Source organism: Camelus dromedarius, chromosome 3, assembly GCF_036321535.1.
Source record: "Camelus dromedarius isolate mCamDro1 chromosome 3, mCamDro1.pat, whole genome shotgun sequence".
In the NCBI taxonomy this organism is placed as follows: Eukaryota; Metazoa; Chordata; class Mammalia; order Artiodactyla; family Camelidae; genus Camelus; species Camelus dromedarius.
The window spans coordinates 57773465-57781734 of record NC_087438.1 but is presented as its reverse complement, the minus strand read 5'-3'; the positions used below and the strand labels follow the sequence as shown (position 1 = coordinate 57781734).

At 34.7% G+C, this 8270-nt stretch overlaps 1 pseudogene; it reads right to left on the bottom strand.

The window, feature by feature from the left end:
• Positions 1-7492: 7492 nt before the first annotated feature.
• Positions 7493-7705, bottom strand: LOC105090662 (ATP synthase subunit ATP5MJ, mitochondrial-like; annotated as a pseudogene).
• Between the last annotated feature and the right edge of the window lie 565 nt (positions 7706-8270).

Below are 8270 nucleotides of genomic sequence, written 5' to 3'. Positions count from 1 at the left end.
TTGGGGATACATTAATAAAAAATATTCTTCCTGTAGGTCTAAGTAAAGAACCAGGCAAAATCAAAATATCAACTTACTCAGGATCTATTTCTTTCATTTAACTATGTGACACTGGTGTTTTGAAAGTTAACGTAGAATCATGCAAAATGTGAAACGGACACACAGATTTCAACAAGGTAAGTGAGGGTCATCACCAAGCTTTTCTCATTACTGAGAATTGGCAAAATGCCATGAAGATGTAATTTGCAATAAGATTGGCATTTCACAGTTTGCTTCATACACATCTTAATCATTGTGAATCTAAGAGAGATAGTTAATAAGGATGGGTTTTTATAATGAGATTCTTTTTCCTGGGTGAAATGAGATTCTGGCACTTCCAGTATTTCATACAGAATCTATCTTTGCATTCCTCTCACAGGACTCTCTCAGGAGGGTTATGGTCTTTGCAAGTCATAGAAGAAAGAAGACTAAATGACATAAAATAAACATTGTCCTCACACTGTTCTACAATAAATCTGGACTCAGAAGATCCCTACCTCATTTCTAATGTTGCATTTCATCCTTAACCAAAATATGTGTCAGCTAGGAAAAGACAGGAAATTCCTAGCTGGTAAAGGATTATGGTGCCTTAATCCAAGAAGGTTGCGCAAAGACTAATATTTCAAATTGTCATTTTGTTTGGTCCTTTGGCAGATTTCCTTTAGGTAATACTACCCTCATGTACACCTTACTTACACGACAGTAAAATTCTGGTTGAGAAAGACACCACTCTCCTGTAAAGTGGAAACAGGGCTATTGTGAATATGGACATGGGAAAGGTTAAAGGCCTGGAAACTCATGTTCAGAAAGAGAACATATGGGATTTGGATATATAGAACTGATGTTGTTAAAACTATCTTTTGTTTACATGAACCACTTGTACACATGTATCTCTGCTAGAAGTCCACTGATTTCAACAGTGTTTAAGGTAATACTTCAATCTCTTTTTTTGGGTGAAAAGAGTTCAGTCTCGATTTGTTCTTTACTTTGCAGTCTGTTTCTCTAGGATAACATCCGGAGGTGGAAAGTGGAGAATGGTATATGGTTATATGCCCAGGTGGCTTTTTAGGAACTATTGTTCCTCTCTTCCCCCTCCTCTTCCTTTCTTCCTTTCTGTCTCTGCATGCACACTGGCATTTAATGGTCTCTGGAGCTATATGCCTTCCCCACTCAAATACTGCACTGTGCAAGTCTCTGATACTAAAGTCTGAAGAGAGTGTAATTTGTGATCTGTTTTATATTATTTAGGCAAAGTTTAGATAGATGAAGTTTTAACCCATATTCAGTATCACTGGGTCTAAAAATTCAAGCTAAGACCTCCTGAATCTTACAACCCAAATTACATATTCATTCTCATTCATTCCATCAACTTTTTTTTAAGCTTCCACCATGTTCCATGCACTGTGTTCAGTTTTAAGAAGAATAAGATGTGACCTCAATCTTGGATGAGCTAACAGACTTTGGGCTTTGATAAAATGATAAACAGTTTTTTTTTTTAAATACTCATTTTGCAAAAAGAGTTGTAACTGAGATGTACCTAAGGATCCTTGTAGCATCAAGGAGAAAGTGACTCTCTCCTGGGGAGGCTGGGAAGTCTTTAGTGAGGTGACATTTGAGCAGGAAAGGTACTTAAAACACAGTTGTTAGAAAAGATCAATTTCAGCTAGAGGGAGAATATACAGTACTGCGATACATGGGAAAATGTTTCCCATAGAGCTGTCTGTAAAATTTCTAGGAAAACTTAGGAATATCAGAAATGCAATAGAGGCTAAACTTATTGTTACTGAAAGGGCTGAGAGTGTTGAATGACCAGCATCTGCTTCTGAAATATACAGGGATTTTAGAGGATGTATTTAGAAGATGTATTTATATTATGTTTTATATATTCATTTGATACATTTCCTGCCTGCTTTAAAAGTATAATATGGCATATCATAGTTATCTCATTTTAAGATCCAGAATAATGTAATACATTTCTCTTATTTTTTTTAGTTTTATCATTGCTTCCTGCAATAAATACATTTAAAAATTAATATGTGTCTTAGTCTGTTCAGGCTGCTATAACAGAATACCATAAACAGGGTGGGTCATAACCAACAGAAATTCATTTCTCACAGTTCTGGATGCTGCGGAATGCATGACCAAAGTGCTGGCAGATTCGGTGTCCGGTGAGGACTTGCTTTCTCATTCACAGAGACCTGTCTTTTTTATATAAGTTCATGTGGTAGAAGAGGGCAGGGAGCTCTCTAGGGCCTCTTATGAGGCACTAATCCCATTCATGAAGACTCACTCTCATGACCTAGTCACCTCCCACAGGCCCCACCTCCGAATAACATTGCAATATGGGGAGACACAGACATGTAGTCTGTAGTAATATCTACCTAGGGTTTCTTAATCCTGGCTCTATTAACATTTCAAACCAGTCATTTTTGTTATTTAGAGGTTATTTTGTGTGTTGTAGGATGTTTAGCAGCATCTCTGGCTTTTACTTGCTAGATGCCAGTAGAACCCTGCAGCTGTGACAACCAAAAGCGTCCCCAGACATTACCAAGTGCCCCTGGGGCACAATATCACCTCAGCTGAGAATTACTGATTTAATTTAATCCCAGTATTCTTAAGCGCTCTTTGTTTTTCATGTTACAAAGTCAGATATTGTCCTAGAATCATTCCTGCCCCTTAGCACAACATTATTATTAGTTTTATTTTTATTTTATGTCTGGACAGTCACAGTGTAATTTTCTAAAGAGAGAGAAGTATTACTTTTTTATAACATCCTGGATTTTCTTAGGTAATTGTACCTGGCTTGGATATATCACGAGGTGATATGGAGTACCTTCCTTGTCCCTCAGAGAAATAGATACATTAAATGATTTTTAAATAGAATCAGAGAAAAGCCCAGGCCCAAGCTGTACTGCTACCCCTGCCTGTCCAAGGTCATGTCTCTTATATATGTTTTCACAGTGCAACAGAAGACAGTCAGAAATTCCTTTGTGAGTCTATAGGTTGTGATAGATTTCCCTGGCTGGCCAGAGGTGGGGAGGGGTAGGTGAAGAACAGTAAGAAAATAAATGATAGATAGTACTGATCCCACTTCAGTGTGAACTAGCTGTGAGTGCCAGCTACTCCCATCCAGGAGAGGCAGCAAATCATGAGAAATGGAAAATACAGTTATTGTTCAGAGAATTCTCTGAGATGCTTCCCAATTTAAAACTAGGGATAGGCAGGCCACGATACAATACTAAGAACAGAAATAAAACCGTGTATTTACCACTTCAGTGCTACTTCTTGATATGAGGAAAAAACCTCTTTGCTTACTCTCTGTACTCTTGAAATTTCTTTATTAAATTATCAAAAATTCCATTGTGCATCATAGAAATTGAGTTTCCTATTTTCTGAGCAAAAGGGAGAATGCTGAATGAATGGTAAATGAACAATGGTGCTTTAAAGAAAACTAAGTTCAGCAATGATGTTGTAAAATGCAGGATCCTCAAATACAGAGAGAATCATTCTGAAGTCTGTCTCATTTTTCTAGATCAGAGTTTTATGTATGTGAGAATACATGGAAAACATTTTAAACTAATCCCTTCTTAAAGGGAAACCTTTGGAAATTGCAAAACTTCGGTAATCAAAATGCACAATATTCCAATTGCCAAAGAATGCTAGTTTGAAATTCTTTATAGAATCTCCTCTCTAGCATCTATGAAATATAGCTCTGCTGGGATGCTGTGTAAAAAAAGCTGCACAGATACTTTTTGGTTTTCTAAGATCTTCTAATTTAAGGCACTGAAAACTTAAATATGTATATCCAGTATAAAGTGGTAAGAGAATGAATGAGGAGATAATTTGTAAAAATACCCCAACACTTAAATTAATAAGATAATTAATAAGATATATACTATCTAGTTAAAGAAGGCTTTTTTTTGTAGCTGTGTGTAGGACAAAAGCTTGCTGAACTTATAAATAATGATAAAATTTTACCCATATGGTCCATCTTTACATAAAGTCTAGAGTTAAAACTAGAATGACTAATGCTAGTCAACAGATCTGATTTTTATTTTATTATTAAAGTATGTATGCATATATTTTAATGAGTTACACAGTACTGTAAGATTTATGAGGACAAAGAAGTTCCCTCTTGTCTCTTCCCACTTTCCCTCCATATGTCCCACATGGCAGAAAAAAAGATTGTAATTTCTATGGTTATTTTTTCTTGAATTTAACTCCTTATTTCCATATACTACGCTAATGTTGTTATTTCTTAATGTATAGATTTGGCCATAATTTATTGACTTCTTATTATGACAGTTGAGTGCCTTGGTCTTATGTGACACCAAATTGGACATCCAATTACTTCAATAGATGAAGGTGGAAATTGCTGGGTGGGTTTCTAATGAAGCTTCCTTAAAAATGTGGTGAGTCAACCAGCAGGCACAGCTTACATTTGCTTCTAAATCTTTCCTTCTTTTGGGAAGGAGGAATGGTGACTGGAATCAGCACCTTTCTTTTGATCATGAAATGACACCAAGGAAGGGAGAAGTGGTTGGCAGAATAATAACCCATTAATAGTCCTCAAGGATGTCCACATTCTAATCCCCAGAATATGGTGAATATGCTGTGAATATGTTGCTTACATGACAGGAAGTACTTTGTGATTCAGGTTATGAACCCTGAGATGGGGCTCTCCCTCCAATCCACTGGTAAGTAACATGTTGAGGATAGCTGATGCACAGATAAAAGTTAACGGAAACCATGTAGCACTTGGTGCGGTGAAATGGCTGGAAGGTAAGTCCCCTCAAAAAATATTTGAAAGTCTCACCTGTACTGACACCATTTTTATAAAAAATTATCTCACTATGGGAAGTTTGCTTAAGACTCTTCTCTGCCTTATACACAAATACTCTTTTTCTGTCAAAATATAAATATCTGTTGATCTTCAGGCAGTGACTTAGCTGTCTATGTGTCTTTAAGAATATTGATCTAATATCTCAGGACATCTCTCTGTGGATATCCAGAAAAGAAATGTTTACCAATGGATTGGTTGAACTTGGTTCCCTTTTTGCTCCACCAATATTAGCTTTGCTGGCTCTGAAGATGGAGGAAGGGGATGAAGGAATGCAGGTGGTCCCTAGAAGCTGAGAATGGCAAGAAAACTGATCTTCCCTAATGCATTAGTAAGGTGTGCAATCCCACTGACACCTTGATTTTAACTCAGTAAGACTCATTTTAGATGCCTGACCTATAGGACTATAAAATAATAAATTTGTATTGTTTAGCCACTTCATTTGTGATAATTTATGATGGCAAATAATAAAGTTAACATAGAAGCCAATTGTCAGAACACAGGAGAATAAAAATAGAAGGAACATGTCACATTGAGATCTTATGGAGCCCTGGATGACTGCATTTAAACATTATATGTATGTTTGAGAGAGAAAATTAAATCTCTGTCTTCTGTGTGTATTACTGCTTTCCAAGACTGTTTCTCACATCAGGATCCAATTCTTCACTAATAAAATGAGGACTGAGTTACCTTATAAGATGAAGTTGGTGGCTCCATCTAGTTCTAGTTGTGTTTTGTTATTTTGATTTGCATTTTTAATATCTATAAATAAAGTACAGTCTTGATTTTTATCTGAAAGCTGTAATTCCATTTTAGACATGTTTCATGATCTAACAAAAGTTCTAAATAAGTAGTATGATTTGTTTTCTATTAGTCTGTTGATTTTAGATATATTTTAAAAGTTACCTAAGCATATAGAAGTAAAACAGTAGGTTAATTGCTTTTTAACATCATAACATAAACAGTTTTAATCCAATGATTTGTTTTAAAAGTCTATCAAAATTAAAGTTACAGGCAAAAAGACATCTTTTTAGGCAAAATCACTCAAAGATGATAATTCTCAAAGTATAATCTTAAGAGGATCACACTCTGGCTATGACAGTATGAGCAAGGCAGCTGATCATAGGAATTTCAACACTGTGCTTGTTTTATTGTACAGCTTGATATTTTGCTTGTATTTTATGATGACATAAAGAGTACAGATGAGTGAGTGAAAAAGTAGAGGCTAGATATATGAGAGAACCAATGAGAGAAGCAGTGGGAGAGAAAACATTAATACTTTCTGGAGTCAGATATGTACAACAATAGAACGAATTACAGAAAGACCATGAGATCTACCACTAACAAACTAGCCACTGTCTAAAATACTTTCAAATTTCTATTTCCATGTTTTGCTTTATATCTCTATCTAAATTTCGAATGCTTAAATATAATTTTTTTTTTTTACTATTTGAACCTAATTTATAGACCAAATCACATTTTATATCAATCAAATGGTATTTCTATTTTTTTACTCACTCCTTGGGTGGGCTGTGAACTGTTTTTTATCCCAACATATAACAAAATGCCTGTGAGTAGTAACTATTTTGTAAGTCTTTGACTTGAATTGAATGTCATAATTAACTAAGCCCACATCATATTTCTAATAATCTTAACTTATAAGATCATCATTTTCTAGGCCATTTTGGAAACATTTGTACCATTTTATTTATTTATTTTTCATTTGAGTGTAAAGTCTAGACAGGAAGGAAATTTCTTACATACTGGTATTACTATTTTCATTCCTTTTTTTTTTTCAGCACTTCTAGTGTCTTATGCATAGAAAATTCAATACACCTCTGTTTATTGAATAAACTGCTAAGAGATGCACTTAAGTAAAGACCAGTAGAGTAAGAGTAATGAATACTGACAGTAAAATGGAAAGAAAGAAACATATCTCTGTTTTCTTGGAGAACCATCCCAGAACACAGTAATCATAAACTAAAAGTATTTGATGTTCTTGTAATTTACAAACACTTGTGAGATCAATCTGCCTTGTGTAGCAGGTATTATTACACACATTATGTGAGCAGGGAAATAGAGGTAGGTTAATAAGCTTGTTCAAAAATCACCCTGCCACTAAATGACAACTTTATTACTATTAAAATTTTATAATTATTAATTAATATTCTTATTATCATTCTCATCATATTATTTAGTGGTGATGGTGAAGGTAGGTATGACTGCCAAGTATTTACAAATATATTTTGTTTTACTTTACTTTATTGTGCTTCACAGATACTGCATTTTTTTTAACATATTTGAAGATTTGGGGGTAACCCTGAATCAAGCCAGTCTATTGGTGTCATTTATGCAACAGCATTTGATCACTTCATATCTCTGTGTCACATCTGGTTATTCTCACAATATTTAAAAAAATTATTATTATTATTATTATTATTATTATTATTATTATTATTATTATTATTATTTGTTATCAATGATCTTGTTGTGTGTGTGAATGTGTGTGTATCTCACAGGTATGTTTTTTCATGCACGAGGGCAGCAGCAAATCTACAAGTCAACACAATGTCCCACATTCCCATCCAACAGAGCCAGACCATGTAAAGGTGGTTAATGGTGACTATGAGCAGGTGCAGGACTGGAAGCTTTCAAAGCTTTACTTCTTTTATCAACAATTCCGATTTTATAAATGGTGAAGCCCATCAACCCCATTTCTACCGAAATCTCCTGGTAAACTTAGGTAAAGTAGGGCTTCATGGGGAACCAAACATTTTTTATAAAGCTTTGAAGCATCTCAATAAAGGCCAGCAGCTCACCTGAGGCCCCAATCCACAACCAACTGATCAGTAACCTTGTAATTGTTTTGGCACTTTTTAGCAATAAAATATATTTTAATTAAGGTAATTATGTATGTTTTTTGTGCGACATAGTGCTATTGAGGACTTAATAGACTACAAGTATAGGATAAACTTAACTTTCATATGCACAGAGAAACCAAACAAAAAAAAATTATGTGACTCTTTTTATTATGAGTTTTGCTTTATTGTTGTGGTCTAGGACTGAACATGCCATAACTACAAGGAATGCCTGGATAAGGGTATTTTCACAAGCACAGTTACATAAGGGAATATATTCTCTAAATACTTTTTCTGTGCACTTAATGAATGTATACGATTTGGTCATTTTTCTCTACTCTTAGACAGTGTTGTTAATTTCAGATTCTAAGGATAGAAACTGTGTGAAAGGAAACACTTCTTTTGGGGGGAAATTCTTTTTAGCACAAAGGCTATAAGGAGCCATGTGTTGACGCAGGAGTAAGAAAAAGACACTTGATAACACTAAAAATCAAACAATGGTATAAAAAGAATATCTACTTTCATAGGAAATT